Genomic DNA, 19,457 nt, shown 5'->3' with positions numbered 1-19,457 from the left:
AACTTTTTCAATTTAATGTAATTGAAATTATCAATTTACACCTCACTCTGCTCTCCATCTCTTGTTTATAAATTGTTCACCTATTCATAAATCTGATAAGTAATAAGTATGTTCTTCAAATTTTCATGTAATATCTCTCTTTATATCTAGATCATGTATCTATTTTGACCTTATCTTGGTAAATAGTTTAAGATACTAGTCTAAGCCCAATTTCTGCAAAACTGATTTCCAGTTTTCCCAATAATTTTTTTTTACCTAAATAATGAATTCTTATCCCAAAATCTTAAGTCTCTATACTTGTCAAGTACATGGTTACCCCAGCCATGCTGTCCTGAAAACATTCTTGCTCCCTGCGGTACTGGTACTGAGTTTACTGAGGTATGGTGCCTGCTCCTAGCCCACGGCCACAGCCAAGGACCACGTCTGGTCAGCACCCTTAGGCCTGGTGTCCAGGAACACTAGAGTCCCCCAGACTTCCCCATTCAGCCATCTGCTGTTAGATAAAAATGTGTGAAGTGAAAGTTCATCAGGTCAAAGTTCCCGAGGCTGCGATTTCCCAAGGGCTAGTCTATTTTCAGATGTAGCTGCCCCGGGGCCTGCTGCTTGTTGATTCAGGGGAGTTGGCTTGAAGGTGTTTGTACTTTACTCAGGCCAAACCTCACCCCTTGGAGGTTCTGACTCTTTTCTGAGATCCTCTCAAGTTGTCTTAGGAGGACAACTGCTTATTTTTGCTGCTCTATGTTCATTTTGTGGTGATATTCTGTCTGTTTATAGAGGAAATTTGTAGAGCCTGGAATTTTCTGACCTATTCTATCATCTTCTCAGAATGCCCCTCTAAATGAATTTTTTTTGACTTATTTTCCTCCTCATAATTAACTTTCTATCATGGTTGCTAATTTATCTGTCAGGTAGCTAGATATAATGGCATCATATAAACATGGACACAGAAGAAAACCAGAATCATTTGTTTATGCCATAACTCAATAGGTTCACTTTGCAAAGGCAGAGAGAGGTATATCAAAATACCAAGTAGAAGGATTAAAGTACAGTTAAGGCAGTGGGGGTAGAAAGCAAAGAGAGAAAAAAAAAAATGATAAGCTAGTAAAACAGAGTCAGAACCTTAAAATAAACCAAAGGGGGAAAAAGGTAAAAAGGGATAGATGAATATAGGTCAGGCCAGTGAATATGTAAATGACTAGTTACCTAGTTACTATGGAGATAGATATCAAAGGAAATAAAAGCAGGTTTGATGAAAGGAAGCATCAGCAAGCAAATCAACTGTACAATATTGAACGGCTGCAAATATGTCATAGGTCAAGGGTTTGAGAAGTTGCTCTCCTCTGGGTATGTCCAAATTGTTTCCATCATATAGTGATATTTTATTGCTCACTGAAAAAGCTCAATATACTTTTGACTAAACATCTGGAACGACTAACCATTTGTGGTTACAATGGCCTAATTACTCCCTAAACAATGGACATAACAGTTGGGCTGAGGAAACAATCCCATATACAGCAAAAAAATTAGAAAAAAAGGTTATCTACAATAAATTCATCCATTTACACAGCTGGGTCTTAAGCAAACTTGCTAAGTGGATGAAGGCTGTATCAGGCATTTGCATCACTCATTTCAGTTCCTTATCCTGTATCCTAAACATTTATTGTTTTCATGATGTTCATACTAAGAAGCATCAGGTTTTGGCCCTTCATAGCCTTCAAATGATCCTTTCTATTCCCTTCAGAGCAATGGTTAATAACTAGCAAATATGAATAACAAATCTAACAAATAACAAATCTGTCAATGCATGCTAATAGCTTACGTGTTACCCATCATAGGGTGACCCATTATGTCTTAGCAGGGCACAAAATCTCTTCACCAAAATAACATTCTATGCCTGGCATCAAGTTGCCATGACCAATGGAGTTTTACATTACTTCTTATTTCTATGGATCTGTGATTTTTTCAATAAAGGTACTCCCTCCAGCAATCAAAACTGTGACCTGTCAATACCTGCTGATGTTATCCTACTCATTTCAATTTAAGTCCACAAATCTGTAACCAATTTTACAATATACTGGGAGTCTTCCTCTAGATCTCTTGATATTGTGTGGATATCAATAGAGCACTCAGGTTGCCCCTCAGTTATCTGTAGTGCTGTATGAATGACCCATCCTTTTTTTTCTGCTAGTCACACATTTCTCTAATGACATCTTCTACTCCACTTCTGCAAAAATTCTTGTTTAGAAAGTTTTGCAACCTGTTCACATACCCAATGCATCTTTCTATCGGGTGATCTTTATCTTCAATTCTCAAGAGACTGTGGTATTCAATGGCTCATGACTACACCTGGGAAGAACACTGGTATTAAAAAGGTGAGGTTTTATTTAAGGCTGAAGCTGGGAGTTATTAAAAGAACAATATCAATTTCCAGCCCACTTTCCTTTTGCCTGTTCAGTCGTGGAATCATCTCATTGTCCATTTTCAGTGTCTATCCAAGCCATATGTATTAATGAACCAGCATCATGGACTATCTAACTATCACAACAATTTGGCTTTCATTATCCATTTGTTTTTTCCTATAGTCCTTTGTCTAGCGTTCAAAGCCTATAAACTAGTCTCCTTCTTGTCTTTCCAGTCTTCTTACTCCTTACAGTCAGTTCCTCTCATACCATACTTTGTGATTCAATGATGTTGGTCTCCTTGCTGTTCCTCATACAAGACACTCTTCATGCATTTTTACTGGCTGTTCCCCATGTCTGGAATCTTCTCACTCCTCATTCACATATCATGGTGTCTCTAACTTCCTTTAAGTCCCAGCTAAAATTCTACTTTATACAAGAAATATTTCCTGATTCCCCCTTAATGCCTTCTTTGTTGAGTATCTTCAATTTATCCTGTACATATATTGTTTGTACATAGTTGTTTGCCTTGTGTTGTCTCCCTCAGACTGTGAGCTCCTGGAGAGCAGGGTCTTCCTTTTCTTTGGTGGTGGTAGTGGGGACTTTCTTTGTATCCCCAGCATTTAGCACAATACCTGGCACACAGGAGGTACTTAATAAATGCTTGTTGACCAACTGTGTATATAGACTGATTTCTTCAACGTGATTATGGATCTCATTTAGGAGGCTCTGCAATATGCCAAGACTGTTACAATTAGCATAATGAAATACACAAGCAGTAGCATCTGGGCAGAAGGCCAGGACAGCATTAAGAGAATAATGGGGCTATGTGTTCATTTCATAGAGTGGAACTGCCCTGGAAGGCCAGGGATAGTCCATTTTACCTTTGTGTACCTAGTATCTATCACAGTGCAAAGCACATAGTGGGGGCTTAGTTTGTGGAACTGGATAATGATGACTGCAAAGAGCTCATAAGATACATTAAGCTTTTTGAGGATACAGACTGCTTTTATCTTTGTGTCTAGACAATAATAAGTGGCATAGGAGAAAGCACACTGACTCTGTAATCAGAGAACCTGGGTTCAAATCCTGCCTCTGCTGCTTACCTAACTTCAATTTCCTCATCGAACAAATGAGAGGGTTGGACTAGTGGGCTGTCAGGTCCCTTCCAGATCTAGATTTTATGAAGGTATCACTATATATATATATATGAAATACCTTTTTGATTTGGACTTTGCGCTGGACATCCTCCATAGTGGTGGCAAATACCTTTAGCAAGCATTCATCTTTCTGTTTATGTCTCCATTGATGTTAATGATTAGAGGGTCATCAAATAGTTATCTCTGTTGTTATATCTTTTAAGGAATGCCATATGATTTTTGACATATGCATGGGAGACACCTCATTAGAGGTTTCTCCTCTACCAACATAAAGTTTTTTATATTAAAAAAAAGGCACAAGGTGACCTGATATTCTTTGTTCCCTTTGACCTACTGTGTGACTGTAAAGATGTGGCCAGCTATAGGATACCACTTGTAAAAATATATCTGTATTCTTCTCATTTTTTCAGCAAGGAAGCCCTCAATGAATATCTACATTAATCTCATAAAAATTTCACAGAAATGGGAAAGTGAGACATATGGAGTAGTAATTATTGACAATTTTTACCTTTTTTTTGGGTGGTGGGTAGGTACAAAATATGAAATTTTTCAATAACTTTCCATGCCCTCCATTTGGTCATCCTTCCTCCCCGCTCTCCTCTATAATCCATCCTCCATATAACAGCCAAAGTGTTATTTCTAAGGCAAGCGTCATTTCCATGTACATGCTGCCCCCCTCCATAGAATGAAAGTACTCAGAAGGTGGGGACTATTTCATCTTTATCTTTGAATCCACAGCACCTCGAAGGGTGGTAGGTGATCAGTTACACTTCATTAATCTCTATGGCCCTCCTTTTCAAGCTTTCATCCTACCTTTCCTCTCCCTTTCTCAGCCAAACTCCTTGAAAACAGTCGTCTACAGCCATTGCCTCCTGTTCATTTCATGTCATTTATTCAGACTTTTGTAATCTTGCTTCCAGTTCCACCACTGAAGCTTTTCTCTTCAAAGTTACCAATAATCATTTATTTTCAAATTTAATGGTTTTTTCAGTCCTCATCCTTTTTTTAAAAAATAAAATTTTTACTGTTATCTTTTGTTTTTACAACATAAAAATTTCTCTCACCATTCTTCCTCCTGCTCCCTCCCAAAAGGCAAACCTATGGCACAAATAATTTTTTTTAAGAAAAAGAGAAAAGGCGGGGAATAACAAAACCGACAATCTATATAAAAGGTCTAAAAACAAATGCAATGTTCTACAATCCATGAACCTCCTATCTTTGCAAAGGAGTGGAATTGGGGGTGGGGTGGGATGTTCTCCTATCTTCTTTGGAGCCATGCTTTTTCCTTGTTATTTTGCAACATTTGCTTTTGATTGTTTTGTGGTGGTTGTCCCCACCCCCTCCATTTATACCATGTTTATCATTTTCTTGGCTCTGCTTACCTTACTCCACAGTCTCCCAAGTTTGTAACCTTGGTGTTATCTCCAGCTCTTAATTCTACATCACCACACATTCTCTGTCAAATCTTAGCATTTCTACATTCACAACATCTCACACCTAAGCCCTTCTCTACTTACACAGAGCTACCACCTTAGTTCAGGCCCTCATCATCTTTTGCCTAGATTATTTTAATAGCCTCCTCACTGGTTTCCCTGAACCCCAGTCAAGTCTACATTCTGCTCCCAAAGTAATTTTTCTTAAGAGTAAATCTAACCATTAGACTCCTCTACTCAATCAACCCCAGTGACTTCCAGTGATTAAGATAAAACAAATTTCTCTAACTATCAAATTTCTTCACATTATGGTCCCAACCTATCTTTCCAACCTCAGTGGACATTGTTCTACTTCCAATCCGGCCAAATTTGTCTTCTCTCTATTTCTCATGCCTTTCTTTTCACAGACAATGCCACATACCAAGAATGTCATCTCTCCTTACTTCTACCTCATACAGTCCTTTCTCTTTAAGACACAGTAAACAACACCTGCATGAAGCCTTTCCTTATTTAACTCCTTTGTATGTATCCACTTTTTACATATACTGAATGTATCTATGCATATAATTTTTGTCATCCCTCCCCCCCATTAGAATGTAAGCTCCTTGAGAGTAGGAATTGCTTTTCTTTCTCCTTGTATTTGTATTCCCAGAGCACAATGCCTGACACAAAGTAAGCACTTATAAATTATCTACTTGACTGGACTTGAGACAAGTCTAAAATCTGTAGAAGGTGCCAATCTACATAGGTAGGAATTTTCTAATCCATCTAACTTCCAACCCACTATTCCTGGTTCTGAACTTGAGTGTCAGGGAAAACAAGTCTAATCAATCATCTAAATGACAGCCCTTCAGATACTTAAAAGATGGTTATCATGTTACCCTAAGTCTGTTAGTGTTTTAACTAACACAATATTCTCCTCAACCCAAATAATGAAGGTAAGTGGTGGAGACCTGTAGCTGGAATTTCAGCTACCCTGCAGAATGGCAAAAACTTAAGAGAGATCATAAAATTATATAAAATAGACAGCTGCCTAACTCTTGTAATGAGTAGGATACTCCCTGACAAAGTTTAAATCAGGGGTGAAGAACTTGCGACTTCCAGGTCACATGTAGCATTCCAGGTCCCCAGGGCGGCCTTTTGACTGAGTCCAAGTTTTACAGAACAAATCTTTTTATTAAGGGGATTTGTTCTGTAAAGTTTGGATTCAGTCAAAGGGCTGCTCTTGAGGACCTAGAGGGGTCCTGGTTTAAATCCTGGTTTTAAACCCACCCCTGGTTTAAATCATTCCAGCAGGAAGAAATATGTGATACTGGTATCCTAGTGCTTAATGTCACAACAAACTGCCACTTTAAACCCAAAAGCTAATCTGGTTTAGTTCAAGCCCCAAGGTTGTGAATCCAAAATGAGAAGGATTCAACATGAAGAGACAGTTTACCTTCCTCCAAGTAAGGCCAAATAGGTGGCCTAAGAGAAGTAATACTGGGATCTAGACCAGATATTCCCATTTTTAGGGAGTACTGGCAGCCTAAAAATGAAATGCACAAGTCTTATCAACACTAACTTGATGTTAAATTACAAAGTTGTTGTTGTTCAGTCGTGTCCAACAACTCTTCATGACGCCATTTGGGGTTTTCTTGGCAAAGATACTGGAGTAGTTTGTCATTACCTTCTCTAGATCATTTTGCAGATGAGGAAACTGAGGCAAACAGAGTTAAGTGACTTGCCCAGGGTCACAGAGCTAGTAAGTATCTGAGGCCAGATCTGAACTCAGGAAGATGAGTTTCCCTGACATTAGGCCTGGCACTCTACTCACTACACCAGGGCTTGTTAAACTTCTTCCACTAGTGATTTGTGATTTGGCAGCATTCCTTGGCATAGTGTGGCCTGAGGGCATGCGCAATGCAAAGTGCACCTATTTTGTGTTCAGAACCATGGCTGGAATGAGGTTGGAGGATACAACATGGGCAAATGCTACCAGAAACACCTCGGATTCATTGTATGTTTAATTTTTAATTAATTTTTGTTCACTAAGCATTAAGAAACCTTTTACCTGTTGCCAAATTTTTTGAATTTGTGTGTCGTGACCCACAGTTTAAGAAGTGCTGCACTATACCATCTAGTTGCCCTTAAAGCTAAATACAACCAGGCAAATCACCATCATCAGCAGCTTATGATTGCGCTTTGTATTCCAGTCAGGGACAGGTGTGTGACAAGACCATAACTGCCAAAGCTAAGATTTCCTTTGAAAGAAACCATGTCTTGGGTCACTGGCCAATGTACAGTTTTAAAGAGTTTCTTTTCCATACCAAACTCATGGTTTTAGAAGTGCAATATCACTATTTGACAAAAACTGCTGGGAAAACTGGAAAGCAGTTTAGCAGAAACTAGGTATAGACCAACATCTCACTATGTAACAAGATAAGGTCAGATAGTTACATGATTTAGACATAAAAAGTGGTATCATAAGCAAATTATGAATTGGAGAATATGCAAAATTTTACCTATCAGATCTATGGATAAGGGAAAAATTTATGACCAAACAAGAAATGGTGAGGATCATGGGATGTAGAACAGATAATTTTGATTACATTAAATTTAAAAGTTTTTGCACAAACAAAACCAGTGCAGCCAAGATTAGAAGGAAAGCCCAGGAAACTGGGAAAAATGTTTACAGCAAGTTTCTCTAATGAAGACTTCATTTCTCAAATACATAGATAACTGAGTCAAATTTATAAGAATATGAGTCATTCCCCAGTTGATAAATGGTCAAAAAATGTAACAGGCAGTTTTCAGAAGAAGAAATCAAAGCTACCTACAGTCATATGAAAAAGTGCTCTAAATCACTATTGATTAAAGAAATGCAAATTAGAGCATTCTGAAGTACACCTCACACTTATCAGATTGGCTAATATGACAGAAAAGGAAAATGACAAACATGGGAGGGGATTTGGAAGAATAAGAACACAAATACGCTTTTGGTGAACTGATCCAACCACTCTGGAAAGCAATTTGGAACTATGCCCAAAAGGCTATAAAAACTCTGTATGTATATCCTTCGACCCAGTAATACTACTACTAAGTCCATATTCTAAAGAGATCAAAGAAAAAGGAAAAGGACCTATATGTTCAAAAATATTTATAACAGCTCTTTTTGCAGTGGCACAGAATTGGAACTTGAGGGAATGCCCATCAATTGGGGAATGGCTGAACAAGTTGTGGTATATGAATGTAATGGAATATTATTATGCTATAAAAAATGATAAACAGGAAGATTTCAGAAAAACCTAGAAAGACTTATGAACTGATGCAAAGTGAAGTGAGCAGACCCAGGAGAACATTGTACACATTAACAGCAATACTGTTTGATGATCAACTGTGAATGACTTGGCTACTATTCTGATCAACACACTGCTCAAAGACAATTCTGAAGGACTTAACAATGAAATTGCTATTCACCTCCAGAGAAAGAACTGCTGGCATCTGAATGCAGATTGAAGCATACCATTTTTCTTGCCTTTTTTTGTAACATGGCTGATATGGAAAAATGCTGTGCATGATTCCACGTGTATAACTGATATCACATTTCTTGCCTTCACCATAGGCGGGGGAAGGATGGGAAGGAGAGAATTTGTGACTCAAAATTTTTAAAAAAATGAATGTTACAAGTAAATAAATTTGAAACAAACAAAAAAAAATATAAAGTAGTACTACCACATGGAATAATTCTGTATAGCTTATCAAACATAAAGCATATATCCAGAAGTAAAGTAAAACGTTACACTATCCTTGACTTTTAGTATAAATGGGAGTTTACCAACTCTTAAATAATAAAGTGAAAACTGCAATATTTATTACTTAATTATACTGTTTCATGGTGCTTGGTAAAATATCCTCAAGTATATTTTTTTTAACATGAGACTTTTCGAAATCCCCACACTTATTCCTCAAGAGAAAAGATAAATGTTGATCTCATCTCATTACTGCTGGGATTTATGATTTTCCTTAAGTGCAACAAAAAGCTGAAATACTTTAACTCCCAAAGGCTGAAAATTAAAGATATAAAACAAGTTACCTTATTAGAACGTCATTGTCTATCCATTTACTAAATTTACTACAAACTCTTCATCATGGTCCACTCTATCCTAAAGGTGGCCTAGAAAACTATTTCTCATGCAATTTTTTAAATGAATGAGACTGCATTTAAAAAAAAAGAAATAAATTTGATGTTGTATCTTGTAAATGAGTTCCATTATGCCTGTAGCACTGACACATATTTTTTACTCATATGACAATACACAAAAGAGGAGAAATATTGAGAGGGTTGTCAATAAAACTGTTACACTAACAAATGGTTTGGAAAAATTACATTGCTAGTCCTAACCATCTAGGGTATGGAGTCTTCCAACCATCCTGCCAAAGATCAATGCTGAAATTGACTTAAAACTTTGGAATAAACTGAGTTGGATTTCCTTGGTTTATTGACCATTTTGGAGAAATCTATCAAGTAAGGGGTTGAGTCACATGAAAATGTCCCATTTGTGGCTTCATAGCTAGGTACTCAATTGCTAATTTGAACTTCTAAAGAAAGTCCTGGTAATTGTTGAATAAGAGACTAGATATTAGCACTAAGTCCTTATTGTTTTAGGCTGGAATTATTTTCACAGATCCTCAAATAGTCTCTCTACATAGTCTATCCCTCCCACTGTCAGATTAATCTTCATTTTATGTCACCGTAATATTCCCTAAATTAAAAAAAAAGCCAATGGCTTTCCACTGCCAATAAGATCCAGGTCAGATTCCAGGCATCACAACCTACATTTCTAACTTCATCTCCTGGTGGAAAAGATAATGGCCTTGGAGTTAAAATACCTGGTATCATGTTTTGGCCCTAACATTTACTAGTCTTGTGATTTCAGGTAAGTCAATGAACTCTCTGAATCTCAGTTTCCCAAACCTGCTGTGAGGTTTGTAAAGAGTTACATAAATGTTAACTGAACTGATATTATTAATATTCTTAAATATAAACTCTTTAGCACCCACTTTCCCCTAAACATACAGGGGTGGGGAACCTGTGGTCTCAAGGCCACATGTGGTCTAGGTCCTCAAGTGTGGCCCTTTGACTGAATCCAAACTTCATCAAACAAATTCCTTTAATAAAAGTATCTGTTCTGTAAAACTTGGACTCAGTCAAAAGGCTGCACCCAAGGACCTAGAAGGCCAAATGTGGCCTCGAGGTTTCCCACCTCTGCAGGGCCTAAACATTTGCATGTGTCTATACCAATACCGTCCTCCAGTGATTTCCTCTTTAGTTTATCTATACAAATCCTACATGAGTGACAAGACTTCTCTCCACTCCCACATCTATGAAAAAGTTAGTGTGAATACCACTAACATCCATCTCTTGTCCAGGATCATAAAACCACTATGTCAGAAGTGGTACTTGAACTCAAGTGCTCCTCATTTTGAGACCAGGTCTCTATCCACTATGATATTATGCCTCTCAAACAGGCATAAAGAGATACAAAGGAAATATTTCAGATGTTGAGGCAATTGTTCAATCCTTCCACACATATATTATTCAAAATATACACAACATGAGTCAGGGACATAAACATTACTTCCCTCTCCCCCACCCCAAGCCTTCCTTAGATGATATTATTAAATGAAACACAGAGGTATTGTATAGGCATTGGTCATTTTGTGATTCGACAGTCCAGGTGAATAAAGGAATAATTTGTGCTTTTCACTAACACTCTAACCAATGTTGTTTTTCAAGTTCTAGAAAGCTGTCTTCCCTTACCAGAACTCTTATCATCTCTTATTCATAGGCCTCTCTGACATTAGAAGTTAATATGAGGATAAAATGTTATGAGAATAGCTAGGGTTTCATTTCTGGGTCATTTAGGAGCTGAAAATCTCAAAAGAAAAAAAATCCATTTCTCCTAAAATCCTCAGGCTAATTCTGAAAGCCAAATATGATCATCTAGTTTGGATGATACAAACACTTAAATGTATATTACAATTACTTGAAATTCTATTAAAATATCTGTGATAGGGCAACATAAAACTTTATAGGTATTCTACAGGATTAAAAGGAACTATTACCAAAATTTATAATTACACATTTCACTCTTCTTTTTTACTTTTTTTTTTCAATTAGAAAACTCTTTCCCGTAGGCAAATAGCATTAGAGTCTAGGATAAATATCTTCCAACTAAGAATATACTCTTCAAGAACTGATGACCTAATTTCAGAGGACTACTGAAGGTATGGGCAGCTAGGCTGCACAGTGGATAGAGTGCTGGGTCTGAAGTCTGAAAGACTCAAATTCCTGAGTTCAAGTGTGGCCTCTGATACTTATTAGCTGTGTGACTTAAACCTACTACAAATCATTTAATCCTGAATGCCTCAGTTCCTCACATGCAAAATAAGCTGGAAAAGGAAATGATAAACCACTCCAGTATCTTTGCCATAAAACCCCAAATGGGGTCATGATACGACTAAACAACAAAGTTGTTGTTGTTGTTGTGTTTTTCCTTTGTTCTCGAAGAGGACCATGACATCAGGGAGATGATAACATGACTTGCAATTGACTTTGAGTGAGGGAGGGCTGTTACAAGGTCACCAGCCTCACTTTCTCCTCCAGGGACATCTGGGTCCAGTGACTAGATATTCATCAGGATGACTGGAGATGGCCCAGGATGCAATGGGAGACCCTGGACCTTTTAAGCTAAGGTCTTTTCAGGTTCTCACTTTGAGTGAGGTTAACACCCATTCAGGGAACAGGCCTCTGTAAGAAGTGAGTCTAGGAGGGGCAGCTAGGTGGCATAGTGCATAGAGCTCAGGCCTTGGAGTCAGGAGGACCTGTGTTCAAATCCAACCTCAGACACTTGACGCTTCCTGACTGTGTGACCCTGAATAAGTCACTTAACCCTGACTATCTCACCCCCCCCCCCCAAAATGTCTAGGGATGGTCCCTTTAGACCAAAAAAAAAATCAAACTGGGAGGGGAAGACCTTCAAAGTTGCTGGCCAAAAGAGAAACAGTTACTATCTATACAATTCACTCAGCTCAAAAAATTACCATTAAGTGGTGCTTCCCTATTCTTCAATCTATGACCTCCAGAGTGAATTACGACTTAGTCTTTTGATGAGCTGAGTTACCCAACTGGAACTGGTCAGCTGGGTTCTTGTTCTGGTAGCTCGGATAACTCACAGATTATGTTTGTCCTTCCTTCTCCAAGAGGACCATGACATCAGGGAGATGATGACATGACTCCCTCACTCAAATCAAAGTTGATTAAACAACAAACAAAACAACTGAAGACGTGAAAAAAATAACATGGCAACCAACAATCAGTATATAGAAAAATGGTGTACAATCTAGAGATGGCATATTCCAATGAAATTATGTTATTTAAGGGCTAACTGAGGAATCCATCAAACCACTAAGTTCTGGAAACCCAGATGAAATCAGGGCCTTTCTTTTCCCTCTGAGTTGACTGGAATTTCTGGGGAGAATTTCTTACTCATCTGTGGTTTCCTCTAGACTTGTTCAGGTTATAAGCTAAGTTTCTAGCTGTTTTACAACAATATCTAGGTACAGGAAAAGATGCTGGGGCCCACTTAACCTATAGCAATTGTGACATCTGCACTGAGTGCATTATTGCACTAGGCTTAAAACTGGAAGGGGGAAAATGTGAAGAAAATTTCTAGATATCACTGCAATGAATGGGGGCTACATGATAGTCCTCAACTGAAAAAATCCATTTTATCATTTCATTAAAGGGTGATCAAGGTCTAAGGAAATTATTCTGATGAATCAAACTTCTCAAGAGGTTGATTAACCAATATGCCAATTTATTAATTTATGCAGAAAAATATAATTGCCAGGCAGGCTAGAACTCTGATTTAGGATCACAGATTTAGAGCTGGAAGGGGTCTTAGAATCCAAAGAGTCCAATCTTCTCATTTTACAAATAAGGAAACTAGGGCTGAGAGAAGTTAATTGGCTTGCTCAGGATCATACAGCTAGTAAGTGTCTGAGGAAGTATCTAAATTTGGAATCTTGATTCCAAGTCAAATATTGTAATCTATTGTGCCCCTCAGTATATTTAGCATATTGTACATGGCAACACAACTTAAGATCAAGAGGTTGAATAGTAAATACATAATCTAAGTAAGGATAACTTTACCAATAAGTATTGGAAAGGGTGACAGCCTGATTGATACAACTTCCTCTGAAACAGGGACATATCTGCCAAGAAGACTAGAATATGTACCTTCCAGTTGAGTGTTGCCAAGATTATTCTCGAGATACATATTTTTACTTTCCAATTCTGAACTTTTTTTTATGGACTTCATGCAGAATGCCATCTCCTTATTTTCATTTGCCAATAATGTTATAATTTTCAAAATTTCATTTTATTTAACATGAATTTATATTTAGACTAATTATTCTAATCTCACCTGCAACATTTTATAAGCAATATTTCTTAGGGTGATTTCCCTTCAGAATATGGGCAAATCCCATATATTGTGTGTTGATTCTTATAAATTTAAATTTCAGAGGGAGTATTTCCTCACTTATTCTCAAATTCAAAATAAATAACATGCTAGGGCTGATAACCCCCATATTCTGACTACAGGCATAATTCCAAAGGGACAACAAATCAATATAAGATGGGTATATGCTGGAGACAAAAGGACATCTCAATATCTGAAACATCAATAAATCAGATAGTAGGAGTAAATTCATTTAATACTATCTATGTTATGTGGAATAGGCCACTTTAGGGTATTTCCAGTTGACTTACTACCTTTACACACACATACACAAATTCTAAAGTTTATTTCTTTCTAAAAAGTAAGAGGTGAGACAATAGGCAAAAAGAACTAATTTAACAAAATTTGGGCTTTGACAAATATTCTAGAGCCTATAATTATACATAAAAAGAAAATGTATACATCTCTGAGAACATCTGCAATGTGAAGTATACTGCAACCTTTTCACTATACATGGATATAAATGATTTGTCCAATATTATATTCATTTATGCTTGATATGCTCAATAAAAGGAACATTTCTATTGGTCCTTGAATACTTTTCTGAAATTAACTTAAGAGGCTTTTAAAGACAATTGCTACTGGAAAGAAGAGTGAAAAAACAGATTACAGGAAATAGGTTTTGAGGTAAAGACAAAAGCTTTTGAAAAAGAAAATCAATGATGAATCTAAAAAATTCCTTACATATGGCAATGAAACAGGTGTGTTTCTTCCAGCAGAAGGTCTGGACTTTACTTTTGCAATACCAACTGTTAACATTCCAAAAGCCTCCCGAGAGGTCAGCATTTATCCCTTAAGTGACGTCACATGACTATCCCCAACTTACCAATGGACTCCTCCATTTTCTTAACAAGCTACAGAACCATGGAACAAAATGCTATCTCAGTTTTCAGTCCACTTAGTACTACAAAAATCCTTACCTCAAGTCTCTTTTTAATACTTCCACTTTATTCTAGCTCAGTTATCCAATGAAAGTTCCCCAAATAGATACATTGATGTGTACATATAACAAATCAATGCATATAGGTTTTAACAATCTACCATGCAAAAAACAAACCAAAACCAGAATAAAACAAAAGTATAAAAACAAACAAACCCAAGGAGGGGGGTGGTTGGAAACAATAATAAACAATCATTTAAAAAAATTCTGGACAACAACAACAAAACTTTTGCCATCTTTCTTTAAGGAATTTTCTTTGGAAACAACTCGTGCATAATATTAGCCAGAGCGGGGAAAATATACATCTCAGTGGGCATGGCACTGACCAAAAACTTCTTTTCTCTAGATCTTAAGTATCTCTAAATCCTTCTGGGCAGGCTGCCCAGCAAACTAAATTAACTACCTTGGTCACTCCCTAACAAAACAGAAAGAAAAATTAAATCAATACATTTACAAAAAAGATAGAAAGAGCTCTTCTTCCCCTAAAAGCTAATTCTATACCTTTAATTCTCCTCCTGAGATTTTGCCTTGGGCAAGGAGGAAAACATGCTCACCTAATGGAGAAGATAATTACATAGGAATAAAATGTTTAGAACCAACCTAACAGAAAAGAAGAGATTCAATATTTAAAAGAAAATTACCTATCCCCTTATCCCCAATGACTTGAAAACAGAATTTTCTCTGTACTAACCTCTCGTGTCCTGGGCTGATCAAACTACAAATGATGACACTGGGTCAAGTTCTCATCTCCTGTAAATATCTTAGGAGAATGACTAAAGATAAAGCTATGCGATTGTTACCTTTCTGCATTCCATGACCAGGTTGAACACCACACAATGCTAGATTCTTTGCCTGTGTCATCCCTTAGGTGTTCACTAGTCATTATGACATATTGGGACATCCTGTGGAGCAAGTTTCATGGACCAAAACTAAGAACATCACTAGCAACGCCATGGACCTTACGATGAAGAAAATGAGCTTGTTTCCAAAATACATTTCCAGAAAACAGCATTGATAAGAAAATACTCCATGAAAACAAGGTGAAAAGTAAAGGGCAGTACTGTATTATCATGGTCATAAGAATCTCTTTAAAAGGAGCTTCTGAAGGTTTGAAGAGCAGCTGAAGAGCTATGAAGAATAGTTAAAAGCATTATGCCATTTACTTTCAGCAAACAGGTTCTATTTAAAAATAGCTCACAGCTGTTCCACTGATCTCCAATATTCTGAGGCTGCTGAAAATTACGAGGAGAAAAACCCTATATTTTCTCTGTAAAATTGAGGAGGAGAGGGAATTTTGGCTCAGCATAAGAAAAGATTTCCTAACAATTAGAGCTATGTCAAAGTGGAATAGCCTGTCATGAAAGGTAGTGTCCTGCCCTACCCCACACGTTTTCATGTAAAAGTTATGTTACACAGTAGTCTTGATCACGGGGCAACCAGGTGGCACAGTACACACAGTGCTGGGCCTAGAGTCTGGAAAACTCATTTTCCTGAGTTCAAATCTGGCCTCAGACATTTACTAGCTTGTGACCCTGGACAAGTCATTTAACCCTGTTTGCTTCAGAGTTCCTCAACTGTTACAAAAAACAAAAAATAAAACAAAAATAAAACAAAAAAAAAAACAAGTTGAAGAAGGAAATGGCAAACCACTCCAGTAACTTTTCCAAGAAAATTTGGAATGGTTTTACTACAAGTCAGACATGACTGAACAACAAAAAGAAACATGTAAATAAAAAGCAATTATTGACTCATAAAATTTGTTCATAAAATATAATTAAGTAAAGTGAAAATACATAAAAATGGTAGAAACCCAAATTTTTATGGCTAGAGATGGACTGACTATGGGTAGAATTAGAGCAAATCATACATGTAGTGGTCTACTTATTCTTAAAAATATTCAGAAAATGAGATATTAAGGCTTTTTTTTGACTTAAGTATTTTTGGTGTTCCCTGTCCCTTACAGTCAAGACATTCTTCCTAACATCTAACTCAAATTTTTCTCATAAACTTTCAAATCCTGCCCTTATTGTTCTGTCCTCAAGGAAAACAGATCAGCTGGTTAAAAACAATCTTCAATTCTTTTTTGTCCTCCACTTAAGTTGCTTTACAGCCCTACCCTCCATTTTTAAATCCTTATTCTTTGGCCTCAAATCCCTAAAGTAGTATGGAGGAATGGGAAAAATCAACCTATAAGCAGATACTCAGAGATTTTCTTTTCAAAGGTACAGAGTTCCTACTCTTACACTCTTGAAACTACTTGTGTTATATGGTTTAAAGACAAGAAACTCAGTAAGATTAAGTAACAGTAACAGTTGACATTTCTGTGGTGGTTTAAAGTTTGTGAAATGTTTTCACATGGATCAACTCATTTGAGGCTCACAGCAGGTCTCTGACAGAGATACAACCAGTATTATCCTCAATTGAAACTAAGGAAGCTGAAATTCAGGGAGTTTAAGTCACCTGAATGGTCACACAGCTAGCATACACAACAAGGGGCAGAGACAGTCTCTGTTCTTAACAGTTACTTTCTAGTTTGCCCAGGGAGTCCTGACGTGGGTGAAGCTTCTGTTCATTGAAAAATGCTATAATTAATAAGATTTCAGGGGTGTCTTGCCTCCTGAATACTGGGATTGTCAGGCGAGTGGCAGTAGATATGTAGCAGTTTCCTGAAGCAAACAGCTGGGTGGTAGAGAGGCAAATGAGAACTAGTGGAGGTAGCATCTGAACTCAGGGCTTTCAGTCTAATATTTGATTCCTTATGCCATGTAATCTCTCCATGAGAGATTCCACTAGATAATCCTACCAGCTATTGCACAGGGTCTGAGTGTCTAAATTTAGGTGTGAGCTCTGGGTAGGCTGACATTTGTCTTTTCAGAAAATAACATCAGATAAGGGTCACTGTTACTATACTTATCTTCCAAAGATAATCAGTTTGATGCTTTAAATTGGTTTGTCTTTAATAAATCCTTGCAACAGCAGCAATTCAATTATGCCAATTCAGAATTGCAGGGTTTATGATTATTCTACACTGATCCTGATATCAAAATAAAGAAATCAATGACTTTGACATGGGATACAAAATCAGTTCAAATATGTGGAGAATCATTGAATGTGTTTGTTTTAAACTGATGCATAAGAATATGTTATTTTTATTAAAATTCTTCCATTAAAATCTTGCTTATTATGATGTGAAGGTAACTCTGGGTCCTTGAAGGTTGAGCCAGAGAAGTTCAAGTTATGGTAGATCCTTCCAAGCTACTAGCTTGTCAGAGAACCAACCTCATTAAGTGCAAAGGGCCTCAACACTATGATGGGTTTTTCAGCCCTCACAATCCTCAAAGACCATCTCCTAAGAGAGACTGTGACTGTCACTGGTATGGGGAGCAGCCGTGACAATGAAGTCCCATACGTGTGTGTGTATGTATATATGTATGTATGTATGCATGTATACATATGTGTGTATATATATATATCCCAGGAGAGTCTCAGAATCTTTCTAAAAAGATTCATAATGTAGTATTAGTTTTTAAAGGGATGACAAGGTATATAAGTGCTTATCAAGTTTAGGAGGAAGCTCATGTGCTGAGTAGTGACAAAATCCAACCCTCTTTACAGCAGCCACATTTCAGGTTCTGTTCATGACATGACATCCAACCCTTGCAACAGTTTCATTAGCATCACTTATTACTCTACATAATACTGACTGAAATGATGGTAAGTAACATCAGTTGTGGGGGCCTGGAAGACAAACAGGCCATCAACAATATGAGCTGCTTCACAACTCTGACAGGTACAAAGAATGGATGAATGACAAGATTCAATTCAAGGAAGATTCATAGCAGATTTACATAGACAAAAATTAATGGAATGGAATGGAACAGTTTTTGCTCTCATAGAGTTTATATTCTACACAAAGAAAACAACCCGCATACTGATAATAAGATGCACACACAAAATAATTTGGAAGCCGGGAGGAGAAGCATTAATAAATCAGAGATTCAAGAAAGGACTCTTGTAGGGGGATAGTATTAGAGCTGGGAACAGTAAGCAGGCTGGCTTGGTAGGAACATAGAACTTTTGATGGGTACTAACATGTAATTGGCCCAGAGGGACAGCTGACATATATACAAGATATATAAAAGTAACTGTTTTAGATTCAGCTAAAGTAAGCAGAAACAGAAATAAGCAGCTCCAGTTGCAGGCAAAATTATTAAAGAGAACACCTTCAAAGACTGCTCATTCCTTTTTCTGTACTCATTCTTCTCATTTGGCCTATAGCTATATTCCTTCTCTCTCTTATTCCATTTCCAATACATACATAAGCTCCTTTTGAAGGAGCCACCTGCTCCCACCCTTTCTGCAGGATTCCAGAAACACAGAATAAAGTGGGTGCTATCCAGAAATTTCCAAGTCACAGGCCTGGATGCTCTCTCCCCTGTTACCTTCAGAGATCCCTAGTCATCTCCCACTTCCCTAGCAGCTTTTTCTGTCTCCACCAATGGCTCTTCTCCTTCTCCCCAATCTCTTAATGTTGTTGGTGCTTCCCCAAGGGCTTGTCCTCAGTTTCTCTTCTCTATATTCTCTCCCTTGGCAATCTCATTCATGCACACAGCTACCACTATCACCTGTCTTCTTAGCTCTGGAGCTACTTATCTCCATTTGCCTATAAGACATTGCTTGCTGGAAACCCCAATTCCATATGTCCCAAACTAAGCCTATCAAACTTCTCCCTATACCTCCTTCATGCTAAACTTTACCACTCCTAATGGTACCTCCATTCACCCAGTTTCCATGCTTGAGATTTTAGGGCTATATTCCAACTTTCTCTCTCCCTCACCTCTCATAACCAAATAATTCGCGAGTTTTAAATTTTATTGTCATATTATCTCATGTTCACATCCTCTTTTTATTTCCACTGACACCATTCTAGTATAGTATCTCATTACCTTCCACTTGTA

At 37.4% G+C, this 19,457-nt stretch overlaps 1 protein-coding gene across 3 annotated transcripts in view; it reads right to left on the bottom strand.

Annotated features, from left to right (window-relative positions):
- Positions 1 to 19,457, bottom strand: part of TPD52L1 (TPD52 like 1) — a 161,638-nt gene that overhangs the window by 75,707 nt on the left and 66,474 nt on the right. Inside the window, exon 1 of one of the 3 annotated variants that reach the window (XM_027848615.1) lies at positions 15,191 to 15,219. The exons of the other annotated variants lie outside the window; for them this stretch is intronic. The gene's annotated coding sequence lies outside the window, so the exon portion shown is untranslated. Of the gene's footprint in view, positions 1 to 15,190; positions 15,220 to 19,457 lie in introns of those variants that run through there. 3 annotated transcript variants of the gene reach the window in all.

The sequence above is a fragment of the Vombatus ursinus genome, unplaced genomic scaffold (genome assembly GCF_900497805.2).
Source record: "Vombatus ursinus unplaced genomic scaffold, bare-nosed wombat genome assembly UNPS02006779.1, whole genome shotgun sequence".
NCBI classification, from domain to species: domain Eukaryota; kingdom Metazoa; phylum Chordata; class Mammalia; order Diprotodontia; family Vombatidae; genus Vombatus; species Vombatus ursinus.
This window is presented reverse-complemented; position numbering and strand designations above follow the sequence as displayed.